The 27,884-nt window shown below is 38.0% G+C and overlaps 1 long non-coding RNA gene across 1 annotated transcript in view; it reads left to right on the top strand.

The window, feature by feature from the left end:
• Positions 1-27,884, top strand: part of LOC135229581 (uncharacterized) — an 88,963-nt gene that overhangs the window by 45,409 nt on the left and 15,670 nt on the right. The window lies entirely within an intron of this gene.

The following is a 27,884-nucleotide window of genomic DNA, read 5'->3' as shown; positions in this document are numbered from 1 at the left end:
ATGCCTTGTATTAGGGCTCCTAAGGTTGTCCCTATTTTTTCTTCCGTGATCTTTATTATTTTAGTCTTTGATCCACTTGGAGTTAGTTTTTGTGCATGGTGTGAGGTATGGGTCCTGTTTCATTTTTTTGCAAATGGATATCCAGTTATGCCAGCACCATTTGTTAAAAAGACTATCTTTTCCCCAATTAACTGACACTGGGCCTTTGTCAAATATCAGCTGCTCATATGTGGATGGATTTATATCTGGGTTCTCAATTCTGTTCCACTGGTCTATGTGCCTGTTGTTGTACCGATACCAGGCTGTTTTGACTACTGTGGCTGTATAATAGGTTCTGAAATCAGGTAGAGTGAGGCCTCCCACTTTCTTCTTTTTCAGTAATGCTTTGCTTATCCGAGGCTTCTTTCCCTTCCATATGAAGTTGGTGATTTGTTTATCACCTTAAAAAATGACATTGGAATTTGGATCGGAAGTGCATTGTATGTATAGATGGCTTTTGGTAGAACAGACATTTTTACTATGTTAACTCTTCTTATCCATGAGCAAGGTATGTTTTTCCACTTAAGTACGTCCTTTTGAATTTCTTGTAGTAGAGCTTTGTAGTTTTCTTTGTATAGGTCTTTTACATCCTTGGTAAGATTTATTCCTAAGTATTTTCTCTTCTTGGGGGCTACTGTGAATGGTATTGATTTTGTTTTTTCCTCTTCGATGTTCTTTTTGTTGATGTAGAGGAATCCAAGTGATTTTTCGATATTTATCTTATAACCTGAGACTCTGCCAAACTCTTCTATTAGTTTCAGTAGTTTTCTGGAGGATTCCTTAGGGTTTTCTGTGTATAAGATCATGTCATCTGCAAATAGAGATAATTTTACTTCCTCCTTGCCAATCCGGATGCCTTTTATTTCTTTGTCTAGCCTAATTGCTCTGGCTAGGACCTCTAGCACAATGTTGAAAAAGAGCAGTGATAAAGGGCATCCTTGTCTGGTTCCCGTTCTCAAGGGAAATGCTTTCAGGCTCCCTCCATTTAGAATGATGTTGGCTGTTGGCTTTGCATAGATGCCCTTTGTTATGTTGTGGAATTTTCCTTCAATTCCTATTTTGGTGAGAGTTTTTATCATAAATGGGTGTTGGACTTTGTCAAATGCCTTTTCTGCCTCAATTGATAAGATCATGTGGTTTTTGTCTTTTGTTTTATTTATGTGGTGGATTACATTAATGGTTTTTCTGATATTAAACCAGCCTTGCATAAAAAAAATACCTGGTATAAATCCCACTTGATCGTGGTGAATTATTTTTTTTGATATGTTGTTGAATTCTATTGGCTAGAATTTTGTTGAGGATTTTTGCATCTATGTTCATGAGGGATATAGGTCTGTAATTTTCTTTTTTTTGTAATGTCTTTACCTGCTTTGGGTATCAGGGAGATGGTGGCTTCATAGAATGAGTTGGGTAGTATTCCGTCATTTTCTATGCTTTGAAATACCTTTAGTAGTAGTGGTGTTAACTCTTCTCTGAAAGTTTGGTAGAACTCTGCAATGAAGCCGTCCGGGTCAGGGCTTTTTTTTCTTGGGAGTTTTTTGATTACCGTTTCAATCTCTTTTTTTGTTATGGGTCTATTTAGTTGTTCTACTTCTGAATGTGTTAGTTTAGGTAGGTAGTGTTTTTCCAGGAATTCATCCATTTCTTCTAGGTTTGCAAATTTGTTAGAGTACAATTTTTCATAATAATCTGATATGATTCTTTTAATTTCAGTTGTGTCTGTTGTGATGTGGCCCTTCTCGTTTCTTATTCGGGTTGTTTGTTTCCTTTCCTGTATTTCTTTAGTCAGTCTAGCCAATGGTTTATCAATTTTGTTAATTTTTTCAAAGAACCAGCTTTTGGCTTTGTTAATTCTTTCAATTGTTTTTCTGTTCTCTAATTCATTTAGTTCAGCTCTGATTTTTATTACTTGTTTTCTTCTGGTGCCTGATGGATTCTTTTGTTGCTCACTTTCTATTTGTTCAAGTTGTAGGGACTGTTCTCTGATTTTGGCTCTTTCTTCTTTTTGTATGTGTGCATTTATCAATATAAATTGACCTCTGAGCACTGCTTTTGCTGTGTCCCGGAAGTTTTCATAGGAAGTATTCTCATTCTCATTGCATTCTATGAATTTCCTTATTCCCTCCTTAATGTCTTCTATAACCCAGTCTTTTTTCAGGGGGGTATTGTTCAGTTTCCAAGTATTTGATTTCTTTTCCCTAGTTTTTCTGTTATTGATTTCTAGTTTTATTGCCTTGTGGTCTGAGAAAATGCTTTGTAATATTTCGATGTTTTGGATTCTGCAAAGGTTTGTTTTATGACCTAATATGTGGTCTATTCTAGAGAATGTTGCATGTGCGCTAGAAAAAAAAGTATATTTTGCAGCAGTTGGGTGGAGAGTTCTGTATAAGTCAATGAGGTCAAGTTGGTTGATTGTTGTAATTAGGTCTTCCGTGTCTCTATTGAGCTTCTTACTGGATGTCCTGTTCGTCTCCAAGAGTGGTGTGTTGAAGTCTCCTACTCTAATCGTGGAGGTGTCTATCTCGCTTTTCAGTTCTGTTAAAATTTGACTCATGTGTCTTGCAGCCCTGTCATTGGGTGCATAAATATTTAATATGGTTATATCTTCCTGATCAATTGTCCCTTTTATCATTATGTAGTGTCCTTTTTTATCCTTTGTGGTGGATTTAAGTCTAAAGTCTATTTTGTCAGAAATTAATATTGCTACTCTTCTTCTTTTTTGCTTGTTGTTTCCTTGATAGATTTTTTTCCATCCTTTGAGTTTTAGTTTGATTGTGTCTCTAAGTCTAAGGTGTGTCTCTTTTAGGCAGCCTATAGATGGATCGTGTTTCTTTATCCAGTCCGAGACTCTCTGTCTCTTTATTGGTGCATTTAGTCCATTTACATTCAGCATAATTATAGATAAATAAGTGTTTAGTGTTGTCATTTTGATGCCTTTTTATGTGTGTTGTTGACAATTTCATTTTTCCACTTGCTTTTTTGTGCTGAGATGTTTTTCTTAGTAAATTGTGACATCCTCATTTTCGTAGTGTTTGACTTTGTTTGTTGAGTCGTTACGTTTTTCTTGGCTTTTATCTCGAGTTATGGAGTTGTTATACCTCTTTGTGGTTACCTTAATATTTACCCCTATTTTTCTAAGTAAAAACCTAACTTGTGTTGTTCTATATCACCTTGTGTCACTCTCCATATGGCAATTCTATGCCACCTGTATTTAGTCCCTCTTTTTGATTATTGTGATCTTTTACAAATTGACTTCAGTGCTTCCCTGTTATGAGCTTTTTTTTTTAAATCAATCTTAATTTGTTTTTGTGATTTCCCTATTTGAGTTGATATCAGGATGTTCTGTTTTGTGACCTTGTGTTGTGCCAGTATCTGATATTATTGGTTTTCTGACCAAACAATATCCTTTAGCATTTCTTGTAGCTTTGGTTTGGTTTTTGCAAAATCGCTAAGCTTGTGTTTATCTGTAAATATTTTAAATTTGCCTTCATATTTCAGAGAGAGTTTTGCTGTATTTATGATGCTTGGCTGGCAGTTTTTCTCCTTCAGTGCTCTGTATATGTCATCCCATTGCCTTCTTGCCTGCATGGTTTCTTCTGAGTAGTCTGAACTTATTCTTATTGATTCTCCCTTGAAGGAGACCTTTCTTTTCTCCCTGTCTGCTTTTAAAATTTTCTGTTTATCTTTGGTTTTGGCAAGTTTGATGATAATTTGTCTTGGTGTTTTTCTTTTTGGATTAATCTTAAATGGGGTTCGATGAGCATCTTGGATAGATATCCTTTCGTCTTTCATGATGTCAGGGAAGTTTCCTGTCAGCAGATCTTCAACTATTTTCTCTGTGTTTTCTGTCCTTCCTGCCTGTTCTGGGACTCCAGTCACATGCAAGTTATCCTTCTTGATAGAGTCCCACATGATTCTTAGGGTTTCTTCATTTTTTTAATTCTTTTATCTGATTTTTTTTCAGCTATGTTGGTGTGAATTCCCTGGTCCTCCAGATTTCCTAGTCTGCATTCTAATTGCTCGAGTCTGCTCCTCTGACTTCCTATTGCATTGTCTAATTCTGTAATTTTATTGTTAATCTTTTGGATTTCTACATGCTGTCTCTCTATGGATTCTTGCAACTTACTAATTTTTCCACTATGTTCTTGAATAATCTTTTTGAGTTCTTCAACTGTTTTACCAGTGTGTTCCTTGGCTTTTTCTGCAGTTTGTCTTATTTCATTTGTGATGTCTTGAAGCATTCTGTAAATTAGTTTTTTATCTTCTGTATTTCATAATTCCAGGATTTTATCTTCATTTGGGAAAGATTTTGATTCTTTTGTTTGGGGGGTTGTAGAATCTGCTTCTTTATGTGGTTTGATATCAACTTCTGTCTCCGAGCCATCACTGAGATATAGTGGTTTATTCTATAATTGCTCACTAAGTGTTATCTTGTTTTGTTTTCTTTCAATATACGTGGATGGGCTACTGGATTGTACTGTCTTTTTTGTTGTAGCCCTTGACTTACTTATGACCTATTACCAGTTGGTTTGGGCTGTTGCCAGGTATACATGCCTGAGTCTATTCACTATTCTTGCGTAGAATCTGATTTTGGGTCATCAAGTGTGTGATGCACTCTAACGCCTATCCACCTCGAGAAGTAGTGGTGATAGTTGTGTGCACCAGATTCTATTAGCAGCTGGGGTTCACCGTCCAAGGGGGGCAGGATGCTGACAGGCTTTCCCCATGTGTCAGTGAGTTAGGTGTGTCTCTATTCCTATAGCACCTTGGTGGGAGAGCACCGCAGTTGTACCTTAGGCCCCCAATGCAAGTACCTCTACTGATTGGTAGGTGTCACCCTCCTTAGACCCCTAGGGCAAGAGGTTAGGTGGTCTGGGGGGAGCTTCAACCCTCAGTTTCCTGTTGTGGGTCAGTTAGGGCTCTGTTGAGTAAGCAGAGATATCAGATCTGGGAAAATTGTTTTTCCCGAAATCCGCTAAAAAAAAATGCAGTCAGATCCCTATCAGAAGTGCCTTTGGATTATAACCGCCACCTTGTTCCCTGTAAGGATGCAAGTCCGAGATTTGGATCATATATGCTTGGCTGTAGCTGGTTCTGTGATTTTAGTCCAATTAGGGATGGATTTTTGGTCCCTGGGTTTTTTGTGGTTCCTTCTCTCAGGCCAGAAGAATGGGTTAGCAAAAGACCAAAAAAAAAGGGGGGGAGGGAAGCAAAGCCACCGCGGAGCTGGAGCCGTTCTCCCTCTGGCTCAGGAAATTCCAATGTTAATGAAGCTGCCTGGGAAGGTCGGGGGAGGGTTCAGAGAAATAGGAGATTAGCACCTCGGAATGTAGCCAAAGTTGCTTGTCTTGCTTGGAATGACTATTTTATCTGAGATTCCTGAGGAGCGTGTCGCCTATGTGTGCTAGTTGTGTGGAGATTGCCCCTGGGGGTCTGTCCCGCTGAAGCCCCAGTCAGATCCTCTGCTGCCAGTCCAAAGCCCAGCATCAAGGTTCTCCTGCTGGGACGCTGCTCTCCCGGCTCCAAAATCAATCGCTGCCTCCCAGGAACTTCTTGTCCCGCCAGCCGCGTCACCGCGCCGCCTCCAGGGACCAGCTGGGCCCCCTCTCGGGGTTAATTTAGGGGAGTAGGGCTGCGCCCCGTGCTTGTGCCATGATAGCCCATTCAAAAGCCCGGCTCCAAGTTTCCCCAGCTGGGACACTGCACTCCCAGCTCCAAAACCAGTCACTGCCTCCCAGGGACTTCTTCCACCGGCCGCGTCGCCACGCCACCCCCGCAGACCGGCTGGGCCCCCTCCCGGGTCAGTTCAGGGGGGTAGGGCTGCGCCCCTTGTATGCGCCGTCACAAGATTTTTGAGTTCAGCTCCCCTGGGCCCAGACCTAAGCCCGGTGCCAAGGTTACCTGACTGGGACGCTGGCTCCAGGCTCTGAAAACAGTTGCTGCTTCCCCGTATTTGTTCATTCTCTGTCTCTAAATCTGTGTTTGTTGTTCAGGGTTAGTAGATTGTTATGTATGTGATCGAGTCACTTGTTTTTCCGAGTCTTTGTTGCAAGAGGGATCCGAGGTAGCATCTACCTAGTCCACCATCTTGGCCCCCTCCCCTCCCCAGGACATTTTTAAATGAGCTGGAGAAACAAATCACCAACTTCATATGGAAGGGAAAGAGGCCCCAAATAAGTAAAGCATTACTGAAAAAGGAGAACAAAGTGGGAGGCCACACACTACCTGATTTTATACCTATTATACCGCCACAGTAAGCAAAATAGCTTGGTATTGGTACAAAAACAGATACAGAGACCAAGGAACAGAACTGAGAATTCTGATATAAATTCATCCACATATGAGCAGCTAATACTTGACAAAGCCCCATGGTTCATTAATGGGGAAAAGACAGTCTCTTTAACAAATGATACTGGCATAACTGGTTATCCATCTGAACAAAAATGAAACAAGACCCATACCTCATACCATGCTCAAAACTAACTGAAAATGGATCAAAGACCTAAATATAAAATCTAAAATGATAAAGATCATGGAAGAAAAACTAGTGGCAAAACTAGGAGCCCTAATACATGGCATAAACAGTATATAAAAGATTACTAACAATGAAGACACCAGAAGAGAAAATAGATAGCTGGAAGCTCCTAAAAATCAAACACTTTTGCTCATCCAAAGACTTCACAAAAAGAGTAAAAAAAATTATGGACAGACTGGGAAAAAATTTTGGCCATTTAAAACCTGATCAGTGTCTGATCTCTAAAATCTACATGATACTGTAAAAACTCAGGAACACAAAGACAAATAACCCAATTAAAAGATGGGCAAAGGATATGAACAGACACTTCACCAAAGGAGACTTTCGGGTGGCTAACAGATACATGAGGAAATGTTCACGATCATGAGCCATTAAAAAAAAAAAAAAAAAAACAGCAAATCAAAACTACAATGTGATACCACCTCACCCCAATAAGGCCATCATTAATCCAAAAAACACAAAATAATAAATGTTGGCGTGGTTGTAGAGAGACTGGAACACTTATGTACTGCTGGCCTGAATGTAAAGTGGTATAATCACTTTGGAAATCAATTTGGTGCTTACATAAAAAGCTAAAAATAGAGGTACCATAGCAATCCTACTCCTTGGAATATATCCTAGAGGAATAAGAACCTTCACATGAACAGATATATGCACACCCATGTTTATTGCAGCTCTGTTTACAATAGCAAAAAGATGGAAGCAACCAAGGTACCCATCAACAGATGGATGGATAAATAAATTATGGTATATTCACATAATGGAATAACATACAAGGATAAAGAACAATGATGAATCCATGAAACATCTCATAACATGAAGGAATCTGGGAGGCATTATGCTGAGTGAAATTAGTCTGTTACAAAACAACAAATATTGTATGTGGCCACTAGGATAAGAACTCAAGAAAAAGTTTAAACACAGAAGAAAATATTCTTTGATGCGAAAGAGGGTGGGGAGGGATGGAGATGGGTATTCACTAATTAGATAGTAAATGAGAGCTATTTTAGGTGAAGTGAAAGACAACACACAATACAGGGCAAGTAAGCACAACTGGACTAAACCAAAGCAAAGAAGTTTCCTGAATACAAACAAACTCTTCAAAGGCCAGAGTAGCAGGGACAGGGGTCTGGGAACCATAGTTTCAGGCAACATCTAGGTCAAATGGCATAACAAAATGTATTAAGAAGACGTTCTGCATCCCACTTTGTTGACTGGTCTTAAACCTAGCAAGCGGCCATCTAAGATGCATCGATTGGTCTCAACCTACCCGGAACAAGGAAGAATGAAGAACACCAAAGACACTAGGTAAATACGAGACCAAGAGATGGAAAGGGCCACTTAAACCAGAGACTATATCACAGCCTGTGACCAGAAGAACTAGATGGTGCCTGGCTACCACCAACGAGTACCCTGACAGTGAACAAAACAGAGACTTCCAGAGGGAGCAGGAGTACAGTGGAATGCAGATCTCAAATTCTTGTGAAAAAAAAAAAAAAGCTTAGAATTGTCTGAATGAGACTAGAGGGACCCCAAAGGTCATGGGCCCTGACCCTCTGTTAGCACAAGACTGGAACCATTCTGGAAGGCAACCTTTCAGGCAGGGATTGGGCAGGAGTATAAGACACAAAATGATACTATTTAGGAGTGAGCTTCCTGGCTCAAGTAGACGCACGAGACTATGTGGGCAGCTGCTGTATGGAGGCAAGATGAGAAGGCAGAAGGAGACAGGAGTTGGTTGAATGGGCATGAGGAATACAGGGTGAGAGGAGGTGTACCCTGTCTCATTAGGAGGAGGGAGCTGCTAGGATTACATAGCAAGGTGCGTGTAAGTTCTTGTATGAGAGACTGACTTGATTTGTAAACTTTCACATAAAGCACAATAAATATAAATTAATAAATAAGGTTAATATACAAAAACTCTTCAACAGACCAGTAAGGAGATCAGGCATAATGCAGAACAAGTCAAGCAGCACATAGTCAAAGCATTAGAGGATCTTAAGAAGATTAGACAAGAGCATAATGACAAATTTAATAGGCTGCAAGAATCCATACAGAGACAGAAAACAGAAATCCAGTATATTAAAAATAAAATTTCAGAATTAGATGACTCAATAGACAGAGGAGAGGAACTGAGTCAGTGAAAGTCATAATTAGTGAGACTGAATATAAAGCACTTGACACCAACATATTAGAGAAAAAATCAGATAACAGAATTAAAAAAAAATGAATCCCTAAAAATCATGTGGGACTCTATCAAGAGGAATAACTGAGCAGGGCCAAGATGGCAGAGTAGTCAGATGCTTCCAGTGATCCCTCTTACAACAAAGACCTGAAAAAACAAGTGAAACAATTATATTTATGACAAGCTAAGAGCCCTGAACATCAAAGGCAAAGTTAGAAAACAGACTGAGTGGCAGGCAGACGACAGTTCAGAAGTGGAGAGGAGTTGCTGGATCTGAAACCCCAGGATCCCTCAGGCACCACTCCTGGGAGCGGCTGCGTTTGGCTGGATGGTAGCCTTCAGCCACAGTTTCCTCAGGGAGAAACAGCCAGCTACACAGTTTACTCACACCTCCAGAACCAGAGGTGTGAGTGCTCTCAGCAAAAGCTATGTATTTGCAAATATTTAATCCTGCTCGCAGTCCCCAAGCCAGCTTCAGTGGCTGCTGATATCCCTGGGCCTGAGATAGGCTCTGCTGAGTGTTATGAGCCATTCTCCCAGCCTTGGAGAAGGAATAAATTCACAACTGAGGAAAAAGATAATCTGCCAGTTCCACTAACCTGGGAAGCTTAGGACAGAAGTGGCTCCTGTCTAGATATAAATAGTCTGTGTACTTTGAATACCTTTCCCCCATGCATGGACCTGTGTGGGTCTATTTCAGGAGAACAGACCCTTGTTGGCAGACTGCAACTGTTTCAGCTGTGCGGTAAAGAGGTGGGTGTCTGATGTTTGACACCGCTTTGCATATTAAACAGGGTCCTCAACTACCCACATCAGGGGCCTAAGGACTCATGGCTCCACTCAGGTCACCCAGGCACCGGTGACAGGGGTCCAAGGATAACTGGTACCTCCCAGTCCTTACAACCAAAAGCATTTGGTGCTCATGGTCTGTCTGCAGAACCTGCCCACCTGTACACTCTAGGGAGCAGAGATGCACTTTCTTCACAGACACTCGGGGACAGTTGTCAGCCCCCTGACTTGTTCAGAGTGTGACCCCCTGCTGCAACCAGGTACCGGTACCTACACCAGTAGCCCCTGCCCCCTGAGACTGTAGGACAGAGCCCATACCACACATTTTATGACCAACTACCTGGACACCTGAACTGAATCCATACAAGAAAAGTGAATGGACTCCTAGGCTGATTTACCTGATAACAGCTCTAGCCACCTGGTGACAGGACGTTAAAGCTTCAAAGGCAAAAATAATCGATCTAGCTTACTCAAGCAATCTATCTGGGCATATCAAAACAAAAAGCTAGAAGCTAAGATACAGTAAGCAAACATAAAATAATCTAATGCAATAACATAAATGTCTCAGAGACAACAGTCAATATCAAATCACATAAAGAAGCAGACCATGATCACTTCAACAAGCTCTCAAAACAATGAATCAGGGGATCTTCTGGTTGAAGGTGGCTTCCTGGAATTGCCAGATGTGGAATACAAAATATTAATATACAGAACTCTTCAAGACATCAGGAAAAGATTAGGAAGGAGATCAGGCAATACACAAAACAAGCCAAGGAACACACAGATAAAGCAGTTGAAGAAATTAAAAAGGTTATTCAAGAACATAATGAAAAATTCAATGAGCTGCAGGACTCCATAAGGAGACAGCAATCAGAAATTCTGAAGCTTAACAATAAAATTACAGAAGTAGACAATAGAAAGCCAGAGGAGCAAAATTGAGCCAGTGGGAGGCAGAACTGGTGAGACCGAAGATAAAGCACTTGGCACCAATATATTTGAAGAAAAATCAGACAAAAGAATTTTTAAAAATGAAGAAACCCCAAGAATCATGTGGGACTCTATCAAGAGAAATAACCTACAAGTGATTGGAGTACCAGAACAGGAAGGGATAAAAGATAATAACAGAGAGAATTGTTGAAGATTTGTTGGCAGAAAACTTCCTTGATATTGTGAAAGATGAGAAGATATCTACCCAAGATGTTCATCAAACCTCACACAAGGTAGATACCAAAAGAAAATCACCAAGGCAAATTACAATCAAACTTGCCAAAACCAAAGATAAAAAGAGAATTTTAAGAACAGCTATGGATAAATAAAAAGTCACCTACAAAGGAGAGTCAATAAGACTAACTACTCTGCAGAAACCATGCAGGCAAGAAGACAATGGGATGACATATTGAAAGCCTGAAAGGAAAAAAAAAATGCCAGCCAAGAATTATATATCCAACAATAGTGTCTCTCAAATATGAAGGTGAAATTAGGACATTTCCAGATAAACAGAATTTTAGGGAATTTGCAGAAACCAAACCAAAATTACAAGAAATACCAAAGGGAGGCCTCCTGGTAGAAAATCAATAACATCAGATAACATCCCAAGGCTAGAACACAGGACAGGGCAACCAGATATCAACCCAGATAGGGAAATCTCAAAAATAAATCAAAGTTAAAACGCTCAAAACAGAGAAACAGAGACACCATAATGTAAAAGATGACAACATTAAAACAAAAATAGGGACTAAAAAATGTATTCAAAGATCTCTCAATATGGAGAAGAAGTGAAGGCAATACAAAGAAATAAAAGATTGGTTTACACTTAGAAAAATAGGGGTAAATATTAAGGTACCATAAGGAAACTAGCAATCCTACACATCAAAATAAATAACAAGAAAAGCATAAAGACTCAGCAAATACAATAGCAACAACAATGAAAAAGAGGAAAAGACAATATATAAAGAAAAACAACTCAGCACAGAAAATTATGTGGAAAAAAGAAACTATCAACAACATACATAAACACACACAAAAGCATCAAAATGACAGCACTATCATTACCTGTCAATAATTACACTGAAAGTAGATGGACTAAAGGCACCAAAAAAGAGACAGTGGCAGAATGGATTGAAAAAACATGATCAGTCTATATTCTGCCTTAAGAGACACACCTTAGTCTGAAAGACACAAACTAAAGGATGGACAAAAAAAAAAAGAAAACCAAGCAAACAACAATCAAAAAAGAGCATAGGTGGCCATATTAATTTCTGAAAAATAGACTTTGAAGTAAAATTCATGACAAAGGACAAGGAAAGACACTATATAATGATTAAATGGTCAATATACCAGGAGGATGTAACCATAATAAATATTTATGCACCCAACAACAGGGCTCCAAAATACATAAAACAAATTCTAACAGCGTTGAACAAAGAGACAGCTCCACAATAATAGAATACTTAATTGCGCCCATGAGGAACTTGTACATAGATCAAGAGGCAGTCATTCGAACAGAACAAAGGGATACTGAGTGTTTTAAAATCAAGAAAGATGTGTATCAAGGTTGTATCCTTTCACCACACTTATTCAATTTCTATGCTGAGCAAATTACCTGAGAAGGTGGACGATATTAAGAAGAATGGAGCATCAGGATTGGGGGAAGACTCATTAACAACCTGCGACATGCAGATGACACAACCTTGTTTGTTGAACTTGAAGAGGACTTGTAGACCTTACTGATGAAGATCAAAGACCACAGCCTTCAGTATGGACTACTTCTCACCATAAAGGAAACAAAGATCCTCACAACTGGACCAATAAGCAACAAACTCTAATGGCATCGAAAAGAGAAATAGCTCCACCATAGTGGTAGGAGACTTCAACACACCACTTTCGGTGAAGGATAGAAAGTCCAGAAAGAAGATGAATAAAGATACAGAAGATCCAAATGTCACAATTAATCAACCACACAGACATATACAGAACACTCCACCCAACAGCAGCCAAGTATACTTTCTTTTCCAATGCACGTGGAACATTCTCCAGAGTGGACCACATGTTAGGTCATAAAGCTAGCCTTAACAGAATGCAAAACATTCTTTGCAATGTTATCCATAATTTGTTATGATCCACACAGTCAAATGCCTTTGCATAGTCAATAAAGCACAGGTACACACGTTTATGATATTCTCTGCTTTCAGCCAGGATCCATCTGACACCAGCCATGATATCACTGGTTCCAAGCCCTCTTCTGAATCTGGCTTGAATTTCTGGCAGTTCCCTGTCAATATACTGCTGCAGCTGCTTTTGAATTATCTTCAGCAAAATATTACATCCATGAGATAATAAGGAAATTGCACAATAATTTTCTCATCCTGCTGGATCACCTTTCTAGCAAATAGGCATAAATATGGATCTCTTCCAGTCATTTGACCAGGTAGCTGTCTTCCATATTTCTTTGCATTGAAGAGTGGTCACTTCCAGCTTTTCATCCATTTGTCCAAACATCTTAATCGGTATTTTATCAATTCCTGAAGTCTTGTTTTTTGCCCATGCCTTCAGTACTTTTTTTTTTTTTCAGTACAGCTTGACCATGTTACGTCTGCACAATGGGTTCCTGATCATATGCTACTTGCTGAAATGGTTGACCATGGACTAATTCTTTCTGGTATGGTGACTTTGTATTCCTTCCATCTTCTTTTGATGCTTCCTGCATTGTTTAATATTTTCCCTGTAGAATCCTTCAATATTGCAACTCGAGGCTTGAATTTTTTCTTCAGTTCTTTCAGCTTGAGACATGCTGAGTGTGTTCTTCCCTTTTGGTTTCTATCACCAGATCTTTGTACATGTCATTTTAATACTTTGTCTTCTTGAGCTGCCCTTTGAAACCTTCTGTTCAGCTCTTTTATTTCATCATTTCTTCTATTGTCTTTAGCTATTCCACTTTCAAAAGCAATTTTCAGAGGCTCTGCTGACATCCATTTTGGTCTTTTCTTTCTTTTTAATGACCTCTTGCTTTCATCATGTGTAATGTCCTTGATGTCATTCCATAACTCGTCTGGTCTTAGGTCATTAGTGTTTAGTGCATCAAATCTTAGGTCTCTAAATTCAGGTGGGATGTACTCAAGGTCTTACTTTGGCTCTCATGGACTTATTCTAATTTTCTTCAATTTCAACTTGAACTTACATAGGAGCAATTGATTATCTGTTCTGTGGTTGGCCCTTGGCCTTGTTCTGACTGGTGATATTAAGCTTTTTCATTGTCTTCTGGTGCCTGAGGGCTCCTTCTACTGCTCTCTATTTCTTTGAATTGTAGGGATAATTCTTTAATTTTGGCCCTTTCTTCTTTTTGGATGTGTGCATTTATTGCTATAAATTGGCCTCTGAGCACTGCTTTTGCTGTGTCTCGAAAGTTCTGATAGGAAGTGTTTTCATTCTCATTTCATTCTATGAATTTCTTTATTCCATTCTTAATTACATTTATAACCCAGTAGTTTTTGAGCAATGTATTGTTGTTTCCATGTGTTTGATTTTTTTCCATGCTTTTTCAGTTATCGATTTCTACTTTTATGGCTTTATGGTCAGAAAATATACTATGCAATGAACATAGGCATGCATATATCTGTTAGTGTAAAGGCTCATATCTGTAGAATATATTTCAAGGAGTGGAATTGCCGGATTTTTTTTTTTTTTATGGCAGTTCTATTTCCAGCTTTTTAAGGAAGTGCCAAATCGATTTCCCAAGTGGTTGTACCATTTTACATTCCCACTAACAGTGTATAATGTTCCAGTCTCTTCACAACCTTTCCAACATTTATTATTTTGTGTTTTTTGGATTAATGCCAGCCTTGTTGGAGTGAGATGGAATCTCACTGTAGTTTCAATTTGCATTTCTCTAATGGCTAACGATCATGAGCATTTCCTTGTGTATCTGTTAGCCACCTGTAAGTATGTATCTGTTAGTAAAGTGTTTATATCCTTTGCCCATCTTTTAATTGGGTTATTTTTCTTCTTGTAGTTGAGTTTTTGAAGTATCATGTAGATTTTAGAGATCAGATGCTGATCGGAAAAGTCATAGCTAAAAACTTTTTCACAGTCTTTAGGTAATCTTTCTACTCTTTTGGTAAAGTCTTTGGATGACCATAGGTGTTTGATTTTTAGGAGCTTCCATTTATCTAGTTTTTCCTCTGCATTGTTAGTAATGCTTTGTATACAGTTTATACCATGTATTAGGCCTCCTAGCATTCTCCCTATTTTTTCTTCCATGATCTTTATCATTTTAGATTTTATGTTTAGGTCTTTGATCGATTTTGAGATCGTTTTTGTGCATGGTGTGAGGTATGGGTCTTGTTTCATTTTTTTGAAGATGGATATCCAGTTATGCCAGCACCATTTGTTAATGAGACTGCCTTTTCCACCATTTAACCAATTTTGGGCATTTGTCAAATATCAGCTGCTCATATGTGAATGGATTTATGTCTGGATTCTCAATTCTGTTCCACTGGTCTCTGTACCTGTTGTTGTACCAGTACCAGGCTGTTTTGACTATTGTGGCAGTATAATAGGTTCTAAAATCAGATAGAGCGAGGCCTCTCATTTTGTTCTTCTTTTTCTGTAATGCTTTACTTATCCTGGGACTTCTTCCCTTCCGTATGAAGTCGGTGATTTGTTTCTCCATCTCATTAAAGAATGTCATTGGAATTTGGATCAGAATTGCATGAAATCTATAGACCGCTTTTTGCAGAATAGATATTTTTATCATGTGAAGTCTTCCTATCCAAGAGCAACATACATTTTTCCACTTATGTAGGTCTCTTTTGGTTTCTTGCAGAAGTGTTTTGTAGTTTTCTTTGTATGTCTTTTTACATCTTTGGTAATTTTTATTCCTAAGTATTTTACCTTCTTGGGGGCTACTGTAAATGGTATTGATTTGGTGATTTCCCCTTCCATGTTCTTTTTGTCAGTATAGAGGATTCTAACTGATTTTGTACGTTTATCTTGTATCCTGATACTCTGCTGAACTCTTCTATTAGTTTCAGTAGTTTTCTTAAGGATTCCGTAGGGTTTTCTGTGTATAAGATCATGTCTGCAAATAGAGGTAATTTTACTTCTTCCTTGTCAACCTTATGATGCCCTTTATTTCTTTATTTAGCCTAATTGCTCTGGCTAGGACCTCCAGCACATTGTTGAATAAGAGTGGTGATAAAGGGCATCCTTGTCTGGTTCCCAATCTCAAGGGGAATGCTCTCAGGCTCTCTCCATTTAGGATGATGTTCTATGTAAATATCCTTTATTATGTTGAGGAATTTTCCTTCTATTCCTATTTTGCTGAGAGTTTTTATCATGAATGGGTGTTGAATTTTGTCAAATGCCTTTTCTGCATCAATTGATAAAATCATGTGATTCTTGTCTTTTGTTTTATTCATATGATGGATCATGTTAATTGTTTTTCTAATGTTGAACCATCCCTGCATACCTGCTATGAATACCACTTGGTCATGGGGAATTAATTTTTTGATATGTTGTTGAATTCTATTGTCTAGAATTTTGTTGAGGATTTTTGCATCTAAGTTCATGAGGGATATAGGCCTGTAATTTTCTTTTTTTGTGGGATCTTTACATGGTTTTGCCATCAAGGATATGCTGGCTTCATAGAATGAGTTTCAGGATATTCTATCCTTTTCCATGCTCTGAAATACGTTTAGTAGTAGTGGTGTTAACTCTTCTCTGAAAGTGTAGTAGAACTCTTCAGTGAAGCCATTGGGCTAGGGCTTTTTTTTCTTGGGAGTTTTTTGATTACCTTTTCAATCTCTTCTTATGGGTCTACTTAGTTGTTCTACCTCTGTTTTGTTAGTTTAGATAGGTAGTGTGTTTCTAGGAATTCATCCATTTCTTCTAGGTTTTAAAATTTGTTAGAGGACAATTTTTCACAGTAATCTGGTATGATTCTTTTAATTTTAGTTGGGTCTGTTGTAATATTGCCCATGTCATTTCATATTTGTGTTATTTCCTTCCTCTTCTGTTTTTCTTTTTTTCAGTTTGGCCAATAGTTTTTCAATTTTGTGGATTTTTTCAAAGAACTAGCTTTTGGTCTGGTTAATTCTTTGAATAGTTTTTTCTGTTTTCAATTTCATTCAGTTCTGCTCTAATTTTTATTTTTTGTTTTCTTCTGGTGCCTGAGGGTTTCTTTTGTTGCTCTTTCTAGTTGTTCAAGTTGTAGGGATAATTCTTTGATTTTGGCCCTTTCTTCTTTTCATATGTGTGCATTTATTGATATAAATTGACCTCTGATCACCACATTCTTTGTGTCCCAAAAGTTCTGATAGGAAGTGTTTTTATTCTCATTGGATTCTATGAATTTCTTTATTCCATCCTTAATGTCTTCTATAATCTAGTCTTTTGGAGCAGGGTATTTTTCAGTTTTCAAGTGTTTGATTTCTTTTCCCTGCTTTTTCTGTTATTGATTTTTACTTTTATGGCCTTATGGTCAGAGAAGATACTTTGTAATATTTCGTTGTTTTGGATTCTGCTAAGGCTTGCTTTCTATTCTACAGAATGTTCCATGTGTGTTGGAAAAGAAAGTATACTTGGCTGCTGTTTGATGGAGTGCTCTTTATATGTCTATGAGGTCAGATCGTGCCATTTAGATCTTCCATGTCTTTATTGCGCTTCTTTCTTGACATTCAGTCCTTCACTGAAAGGTGTGTGTTGAAGTCTCCTACTATTGTTATGGAGCTGCCCATCTCACTTTTCAATGCTGTTAGTTTGTTATAAATATCTTGCAACCCTGTCATTGGGTGCATAAATATTTAATATGGTTATATCTTCTTGGTGTATTGTCCCTTTAATTATTATATAGTGTCCCTCCTTATCCTGTATGACGGGTTCAATTTTAAAATCTATTTTGACAGAAATTAATATTGCTACCTCTGCTCTTTTTTGATTGTTTTTTGCTTGATATATTTTTTCTATCCTTTGAGGTTTAGTTTGTTTATGTCGCTAAGTCTAAGGTATGTCTCTTGTAGGCAGCATATAGACGGATCATGTTTTTTAATCCATTCTGCCACTATCTGCCTCTTTATTGGTGCATTTAGTCCTTTTACATTCAGAGAATTATGGATAGGTATGAATTTAGTGCTATCATTTTGATGTCTTTTTTTGTGTGTTGTTGACAGTTTCTTTTTCATACTTAATTTTACATGCTGAGTAGATTATCTTTATACGTTGTCATTTCTTCATATTTGTTGTTATTGATTTTGTTTCTACTGAGTCTCTATTTTTTCCCTGTATTTTACTTTGATATGTAGGAAAGTTTGTCTCCTTTGCGGTTCCCTTATTATTTACCCCTGTTTTTCTAAATTTAAACCAAGGTTTTTTTTTTCTTTGTATCGCCTTGTCTTCATCTACATATGGAGGATCTATAACTACATTTCTTAGTTCCTGTCCTTGGAAACTCTATGGGGCAGTTCTACTCTGTCCTATAGGGTCGCTATGAGTCCGAATCGACTGGAGGGCACTGGGTTGGCTTTATTGTTCTGATATTGTCTTCTTTTACATATTAACATCGCTGTTACCCTGTTCTGAGCATTTTTTTTTAATCTTGATTTATTTTTTTGATTTCCCTGCCTGGGTTGACTTCTGATTGCTCTGCCCAGTGTTCTAGTCTTGGGTTGATATCTGATGTTATTGATTTTCTAACCAAAGAACTACCTTTAGTATTTCTTGTAGTTTTAGTTTGTTTTTTTACATATTCCCTAAATTTCTGTTAATCTGGAAATGTCCTAATTTCACCTTCATATTTGAGAGACAGTTTTGCCAGATACATGATCTTGGTTGGCAATTTTTTTCCTTCAATTTTTTATATAAGTCATCCCATTGCCTTCTTGCCTGCATGGTTTTGTGCTGAGTAGTCCGAGCTTATTCTTATTGGCTCTCCTTTTTAAGTGACTTTTTGTTTTTTGTTAGCTGCTCTTAAAATTCTTTATCTTTGGTTTTGGCAAGTTTGAATATAATATTTCTTGGTGACTTTCTTTTAAAATCTACCTTACTTGGAGTTCTGTGAATATCTTGGATAGATATCTTCTCATCTTTCACAATTTCAGGGAAGTTTTCTGCGAACACATCTTCAACAATTCTGGCTGTATTTTCTTTTATCCCTCCGTATTCTGGTACTCCAATCACTCTTATGTTATTTCTTTTGGTAGAGTCCCACGTGATTCTTAAGGTCTTTGTGTTTTAAAATTTTTTTAACTGTTTTTTCTTCAAATATATTAGTGCCAAGTGCTTTATCTTCAAGTTCAGAAATTCTGGCTTCCACTTGCTCAATTCTGCTCCTCTGACTTTCTATTGCATTGTCTATTTCTGTAATTTTATTGTTAATCTTCTGAATTTCTGATTGCTCTCTGTCTTTGGACCTTTCTAGCTTATTAAATTTTTCATTGTGTTCCTGAATAATCTTTTTTATTTCTTCTGTTGTTTTATCTGTGTGTTCCTTGGCTTGTTCTATATTGCCTCATTTCTTTCCTGATGTCTTGAAGGTTCTGTGTATTAATCTTTTGTACTCTGCCTCTGGTAATTCCACGAATGCACTTTCATCTGGAAGATCCCTGGAATATTTGTTTTGAGAACTTGTGGAGACGATCATGCTCTGTTTCTTTACTTCATATTGACTGTTGTCTCTGAGCCATCTATAAGTTATTGTATTAGTTTATTGTATGTTTACTTACTTTGTCATAGCTTCTTGATTTGTTTTGTTTTGATATGCCCAAATAGGTTGTTTGAGTGAGCAAGCTTGATTATTTTCACCTTTGGAGCTCTGACATCCTGTCCCCAGACGGCTAGAGCTGTTATTAGGTATATCAGTCTAGGAGTCCATTCAGTTTTCTAGTTTGAATTCAGCTCAGATGTCCAGGTAGCTGATCATCAATTGTGTGGTTCAGGCTCTATTGTACAGTCTTAGAGGGGCAGGGGTGATTGGTGTATGTACCGGTATCTGGTTGCAGCAGAGAGTCCCACTCTGAATAAGGCCAGGGCTGAGACTTGTCCCCCACGTGCCTCTGAGAAAAGCAGTTTCCTGTTCCCTAGTGTGTACATGTGAGTGGGTTCTGCAGATGGACCATGGAGACCCAAAGTTTTTGGTTGTAAGGACTGGGAGGTACCAGTTATCCTTGGACCCCTGTTGTGGGTGGCTGGGTGACCTGAGTGGAGCTACCAGGCCTTAGGCCCCTGATGTGGGTAAGTAACGACCCTGTTTAATAGGCAAAGCAATGTCAAACATCAAATACCCATGTCTCCACAGCACAGCTGAAGGGGTTGGAGTCTGCCAATAAGGGCTTATTCTCCTGAATTAGCCCCACACAGGTTCATGCATAGGGGAATGGTACTCAAAGTCCTTGGACGGTTAATGCCTGGACAGGAGCTGCTTCTGTCCTGAGCTCCCCTGGTTAGTGGAGCTGGCAAATTGTCTTCCCCCCAATTGCAAACCTATTCCTTCTCCAAGGCTGGGAGGAAGGCTCTAGGCACACAAAAGGGCCTATTTCAGGCCCAGGGAAATCAGCTACTGAAGCCGACTCGGGAGCAGTGGGGCGCGGTAAAATAAACGCAAGGGCTTAGCTTTTGCTGAGAGCACCATTCTTCTCTGATTCCAGAGGTATGAGTATGCTATGTGGCTGACTGCTTCTCCCTGAGGAAACTGCAGCCAAACACTAGTACTATCCAGCCTCCGCTGCTCCCAGGAACGGTGCCTGAGGTGTGGCTGCAATTCAGGTCTGGTAACTCCTCTACGCTACTGAACCGTCTCTTCCTCCCCCTGCCCCTCAAGGTCATTTTATAAGCTTGTCTTTGATATCAGGGCTCCTACCTTGTCATAATTATACTCGTTTTACTTGGGTTTTTTGGTCTTTGTTGTAAATAGGGCTCGCCAGAATCGTCTGTCTATTCCACCATCTTGGCTCTGCCTCCTGAATTTTTTTTTTGATATGTTGTTGAATTCTATTGGCTAGAATTTTGTTGAGGATTTTTGCATGTAAGCTCATAAGGGATATAGGTCTGTAATTTTCTTTTTTGTAGAGTCTTTACCCAGTTTTGGTATCAGGCATATGCTGGCTTCATAAAATGAGTTTGGGAGTATTTTGTCCTTTTCTGTGCTCTGAAATATCTTTAGTAGTAGTGGTATTAATTCTTCTCTGAAAGTTTGGCAGAACTCTGAGGTAAAGCCGTCCGGGCCAGGGCTTATTTTTGTTGGGAGTTTTCCATTACCTTTTCAATCTCTTCTTTTGTTACGGGTTTATTTAGTTGTTCTACCTCTGTTTGTGTTAGTTTAGGTAGGTATTGTGTTTCTAGGAATTCACCCATTTCTTCTAGGTTTTCAAATTTGTTAGGGTACAATTTTTCATAGTAATCTGATATGATTCTTTTAATTTCAGTTGGGTCTGTCCTAATATTGCCCATCTCATTTCTTATTCTGGTTATTTGCTTCCTCTCCTGTTTTTCTTTTGGCAGTTTGGCCAGTGGTTTATCAATTTTGTTAATTTTTTCAAAGAACCAACTTTTGGTCTTGTTAAGTCTTTGAATTGTTTTTCTGTTTTCTATTTCATTAAATTCTGCTCTAATTTTTATTATTTGCTTTCTTCTGGTGCCTGAGCGTTACTTTTGTTGCTCTATTTCTATTTGTTTAAGTTGTAGTGGTAATTCTTTGATTTTGACCCTTTCTTCTTTTTGTATGCGTGCATTTATTGGTATAAATTGACTTCTGACCACTGCTTTCGCCGTGTCTCAAAGGTTTTGATAGGAAGTGTTTTCATTCTCATTGGATTCTATGAATTTCTTTTTTCCATCCTTGATGTCTTCTAGAACCCAGTCTTTTTTGAACAGTGTATTGTTCAGTTTCCAGGTGTGTGATTTATTTTCTCTGCTTTTTCTGTTGTTGGTTTCTACTTTTATGGCCTTATGGTCAGAGAAGATGCTTTGTAATGTTTTGCTATTTTGCATTCTGCTAAGGCTTGCTTTATGACCTAATATGTGGTCTATTCTAGAGAATGTTCCATGTGCGCTAGAAAAGAAGGTATACTTGGGTGCTGTTGAGTGGAGTGTTCTGTATATGTCTATAAGGTCGAGTTGGTTGATTTTGGCATTTAGATCTTCCATGTCTTTATCGAGCTTCTTTCTAGATGTCCTGTCCTACACTGAAGGTGGAGTGTTGAGTTCTCCTACTATAATTGTGGAGCTGTCTATCTAACTTTTCAACGCTGTTAGAGTTTTTCATGTATCTTGCAGACCTGTAATTGGGTGCATAAATATTTACTATGGTTATATCCTCTTGGTATATTGTCCCTTTAATCAATATACAGTGTCCTACCTTATTGTTTATGGTGGATTTAACTTTAAAGTTTATTTTGTCTGCAATTAATATTGCCACCACTCCTCTTTTTTGATTATTTGCTTGATATATTTTTTTCCGTCCTTTGAGTCTTAGTTGGTTTGTGTCTCTAAGCCTAAAGTGTGTCTCTTGTAGGCAGCATATAGATGGATCGTGTTTTTTTAATCCATTCTGCCACTCCCTGTCTCTTTATTGGTGCATTTATTCCATTAACATTCAGCGTAATTATGGATAGGTATGAATATAGTGCTATCATTTTGATGTCTTCTTTTGTGTGTTGTTGACGGTTTCTTTTTCCCACTTAATTTTTTGTGCTGAGTAGTTTATATGTTGTCTTTTCCACTTATTTGTTGTTATTGAATTTTTTTTTTTCCTCCTGAGTTTCTATTTTTTTTTCTTGTATTTTACTTTGATAAGTAGGTTAGTCTCCTTTGTGGTTACCTTAATATTTACCCCTATTTTTCTAAATTTAAACCTAACTTTTATTTCTTTACATCGCCTTCCCTTCCTCTCCATATGAGAGATGTATGATTAAATTTCTTAGTCCCTCTTTATTATTTTAATGTGGTCTTTTTTCCATAATGAAATCACTATTTCCCTGTTTTGAGCCTTTTTTTAAATCTTGATTTATTCATGTGATTTTCCTGTCTAGGTTAACATGTTCTAGTCTTGGGTTGATACCTGATACTATTGATTTTCTAACCAAAGAACCCCCTTTAGCATTTCTTGTAGTTTTAGTTTGGTTTTTATGAAATCCCTAAACTTCTGTTTATCTGGAAATGTCCTAATTTCACCTTCATTTTTGAGGGACACTTTTGATGGATATATGTTTCTTGGCTGGCAGTTTTTTTCCTTCAGTTGTATGTATAAGTCATCCCATTTCCTTCTTGCCTGCATGGTTTCTGCTGAGTTGTCTGAGCTTATTCTTATTGACTCTCCTTTGTCTCCTTTGTAGGTGGTTTTCATCTATCCCTAGCTGCTCTTATAATTCTCTCTTTATCTTTGGTTTTGGCAAGTTTGATTATAATATGTTTTGGTGAATTTCTTTTATAATCTACTTTATGTGGAGTTCTGTGAGTATCTTGGATTAACACCTTCTCATCTTTCATGATATCAGGGAAGTTTTCTGCCTACAAATCTTCAACAGTTCTCTCTCGTTTTTCAGTTATCCCTCTCTGTTCTGGTACTCTGATTACTCACAGGTTATTGATAGAATCACACATGATTCTTAAGGCTTATTCATTTTTAAAAAAATTTGTTATCTTATTTTTCTTGAAATGTATTGATGCCAAGTGCTTTACCTTCTAGGTCCCCAATTCTGCCTTCCACTTGCTCCATTCTGCTCCTCTGACTTTCTATTGAGTTGTCTAATTCTGTAATTTTTTTGTTAATCTTCTGTGTTTCTGATTGGTGTCTCTCTATGGATTCTTGCTGCTTATTAAATTTTTCATTATGTTCTTGAAGAACCTTTTTAATTTCTTCAACTGTTTTATGTGTGTGCTTCTTGGCTTGTTCTGCGTATTGCCTGATCTCCTTCCTTATGTCTTGAAGAGTTCTGTATACTAATCTTTTTAATTCTGCATCTGGTAATTCCAGGAAGGCACCTTCATCCAGAAGATCCTTTGATTCTCTGTTTTGAGAGTTTGTTCTAGCAATCATGGCCTGATTCTTTATGTGGTTTGATATTGACTGTTGTCTCCGAGCCATCTATAAGTTATTGTATTAGTTTATTTTATGTTTTCTTACTGTATCCTAGTTTCTCACTTTTTTTTAATATGCCCATGTGGGTTGCTTGAGTGAACTAGGTTGACTATTTTTGCCTTTGGGGCTCTGACATCCTGTTACCAGATGGCTAGAGCTGTTATCAGGTATATGAGCTCATGAGTTCATTCACTTTTCCTGTGTGGATTCAGCTCAGGTGTCCAGGTAGCTGGTCATCAAGTGTGTGGTACAAGCTCTGCACTACAGTCTTAGAGGGGCAGGGGTGTTTGGTGCAGGTACTGGTATCTGATTGCAGCAGGAGGCCACGCTCTGAATGAGCAGAGGGCTGAAAAACATCCCCCGAGTGTCTCTGAGGAAAACTCACCCTTGTTCCCTAGAGCATGCAGGTGGGTGGGTTCTGCAGACAGACCATGAGCACCCAATGGTTTTGCTAGTAATTACTGGGAGGCCCTTGGACCCCTGTCACGGGTGGCTGGGTGACCTGGGAGGAGCCACCAGTCCTTAGGCCCCTGATGTGAGTAGGCAAGGATCCTGTTTAATAGGCAAAGCTATGTCAAACATCAAACACCCACTTCTCCGCCACACGGCAGAAACAATTGTAGTCTGTCAACAAGGGCCTATTCTCCTGAAGCAGGCCCACATGGGTCCGTGCAGAAGTGAAATGTCTGCGCACCTTTTATGCCTGGACAGGAGCCACTTCTGTTCTGAACTCCCTGTGTTAGTGGAGCTGGCAAATTATCTTTTCCCCCTGTTGTGAATTATTCCTTCTCCAAATCCAGGAGCATGGCTCAGGGCACTCAAATGGGCCTATCTTAGACCCAGAGAAATCTACAGCTACTGAAGCCAGCTTGGGGGCAGGGGCCAGGTAAAACATAGGCAACTACTTAGCTTTTGCCTTGATCACCGTTCTTCTCTGGCTCCGGAGGTTGTGAGTAGGCTGTGCTGCTGACTGTTTCTTCCTGAGGAAACTGCAGCCCAATGCTACCACCAGCCCATCACATCCGCTTCTGGGAATGGTGCCTAAGGGATCCCAGTGATTCAGGAGTGGCAACTCCTCTCCACTTCTGAAAGTCTCACTCTCCCCCTGCCACTTAGTCAATTTTCTAACTTCACCTTTGATGTTCAGTGCTCCTAGCTTGTCATAAATATAATCATTTCACTTGATTTTTGGGTCTTTGTTCTGAGAGGGATCTCCAGAAGCATCTGGCTATTCCACCTTGGCCCCACCTCTCTTCTCTTTCATTTTGGATACATCACCTATTTGTACATTTTCCCTTTTAGTAAACTCTTTTTATCATTATTATTACTGTTTGGCAAATTATTTTTTATTTGTGATATTAAATTTTTTTCTTAACTTGCTCTAAGAATTTCCTTCAGGTTCCTGTTCAGATTTATAATTTGTTGCATTAGATTTTTTGTTATCAAAATTATAAAATGTAAATGATCCACACAAGATGAAATGAGTATTTCAATAGTTTGAGAATTGTTGCTAATGTTCCCATTTTAAAAAACATTTTTCTTTTTTATATATATATATGTAGTTTCTCATTCAAAAATGTATACACAAATTGTTTTGTGGCATTGGTTGCAATCCAGCATTGTGTCAGCACTCCCCCCTTTCCCTTTTCACCCCACTTTCTCAGGTTCCATTCTTCTAGTTTTCCTGTCTGTCCCTGGCTTCTCCTCTTTGTTTTGGGGCAGGTGAAGCCCATTTGGTGTCATTTACTTGATTGAATGAAGAAGCGCATTCGTTACATGTGTTACTGTTTGTTTTATAGGCCTGTCTAATCTTTGGCTAAAAGGTGAACTTCTGGAGTGGCTTCTTTTCTTAGTTAGAAGTGTGTCCAGGGCCATAGTCTGCAGAGTTCTGTTCTGACTGGGATTGCAATAGAGGGTAGTGATAGAGTGGGAGAAAATGTAGAACAAATGATCAAATTCACAAAAAAAGACCAGACTTCCCTGTGTATTTTATTGAAGAAGGCCTCATTGCACAGTGGTTAAATGCCGGATTGCTAACCCAAAGGTGGGGAGTTGGAACCTATCACGTGCTTCCAGGGAGAAAGATGTGGCAGTCTGCTTCTATAAAGATTAACCCACTGCCATTGAGTAGATTCCAAATCATAGTGTAAATGTAGGACAGAGTAGAACTGCCCCATAGGGTTTTAAGCCTATAAATCTTTAAGGGAGCAAACTGCCACAACATTCTCCTATGAAGTGCTCTGTAGGTTTGAGCCACCAAACTTTCTGGTAGCACCAAAATGCTTAATGACTGCAAACCAGGGCCCCTTTCATACAGATTACAGCATTGGAAAGCCTCTGGGGCAGTTCTACTCAGTCCTCAGGGGGTCAGTATGAATTGAAATTAACTTGATAGCAATGGGTAGTGTATATACTTCATTGATGATGTATCATCATATAATAATTTATTATATTTTGTAACTTCTATTAACCCACTGCCATGGAGTCAATCAAAACTGACAGTGACCCTACAGGACAGGGTAGAACTGCCCAATAGGATTTCCAACGTTGTGAGTCTTTACAGGAGCAGAATGCTACATCTTTCTCCTGTAGAGCTGTAGGTGAGTTCGAGCCACCTCCAACATTTTGGTTAGCAGCCCAACACTTTAATCTCTACGCTGTCATCAAAGTTCCTTATAACTTCTACAGCTATCATATTCTTAATGTCTTATTTCTCTATGTTGCCCAATTATCACACTCTTTTATTACTTTTATGTCTATAAAATCTTATATGTTGTATTTCCTCCTCTTTGTTCTCTTATCAACATATTTTTATTATTTTTATTTTTAACTTGATCGTTTTCTTTCAGGATTTTATTTAAAAAATGCAGCATGATCTGAAATATATAACTTTGAAATTTAGATTGCATTTGCTTGAATTGTTTTACAAAGAAGGAGTTTGTAATGATATTTATTTTGTCCTTTTAGTTACATGCTCTCTTGGTGGTTGTATTTGATATTTTTAAAGCATAAGCCAGTTTTTAGTATAATCATATTTAAATAATATTTTATTATCATGGAATACTGTTATTAGTAGAGGGTCAGCAAAGAGGAGGATGACCCTCAACAAGATGGACTGACTCATTGGCTTTAACAATGGGCTCAAACTTAGCAATGGTTGTAAGGATGGCACAGGACCAAGCAGTGTTTTGTTCTGTTGTACATAGGGTCGTTATGAGTCAAAATTGACTCAAAGGCTCCTAACAACAACAATATTATTATTAGTAAAGTGAAAAATATTAAGAATATTAAAATATTATCCTAATGTATTGGAATGTCACTAATTTTGTAAATTATAATTTATAGAATCAATTTTTTTAATACATTTAGTGAGTTAAATATTTTTTTTTATCAGAATTGCAAAAGCAATAAAGCTTTCCCATAGATAAACTACTTTTTCTTTTTTGTGTTATTGTTATTTTATTTGTTATATCCTATTTATAGGTGAGAACGTTGTAAACAAAATAATAATGATGTTAGAATAAATTTTTTTTGAGTTAAACAAGCATCCATCTTTATTTTATATCATTGTGTTTGCTGTTTTGTTTTTTGAGTAAGGCCTATAAGGAAGAATGCATGTTCGATAGCATCAAATACTTTTTGGAATATGTAAAATGTGTATATTATCTTTCTTATATAACTTAGAGATATAGATTATTTACAGTCAAATGTGCCTTAGTTTATACCAACTTGGCTGACTATAGATAGTGTAAAAAATAATTTTTTTCCTAGATTAAACTCACATATGAACTCATAAACCTTATTTGCAGCACTTGAATAGGCAGTTTCAGACAAGACCTTTCCAGTTAATGAAGAGCAAATACAGCTTAAAATTCATATACAAATTTAATCTTGTAGAAATTTTATTTTTTAACAGTTCTGGTGATGGGGATGGGATTAATGGAACATTTTGAACCAGGTTAAGCTCAACAGGCAAGTCCTAATTGGTTAGATGACATTTTGGCTTCTGGGAAGGTCAGGCATTGACAGAATGTACACTTTGTTAGGTTTTGGTTTGCTGATGTGAGGCTTAGCTTCAGTGACTGCATCTTGCACCGAGGATATTCAGGTTAACAATAAATGTAAATTTATGATAGATCGTTGGATCATATATTCCAGAATTGTGTTAGTATTTGCATGCATATAATAAACAGTTGTTACTGTCAGTTAATTTTCTTATTTGTCACATTTTATATTAAAGTTGGCTACCTGTTATTGAAAATATTTTC

Source organism: Loxodonta africana, unplaced genomic scaffold (genome assembly GCF_030014295.1).
Source record: "Loxodonta africana isolate mLoxAfr1 unplaced genomic scaffold, mLoxAfr1.hap2 scaffold_41, whole genome shotgun sequence".
Classification (NCBI taxonomy): domain Eukaryota; kingdom Metazoa; phylum Chordata; class Mammalia; order Proboscidea; family Elephantidae; genus Loxodonta; species Loxodonta africana.
Note: the sequence above shows the minus strand (reverse complement) of the source record. Positions and strands in the feature narration are given on the sequence as shown.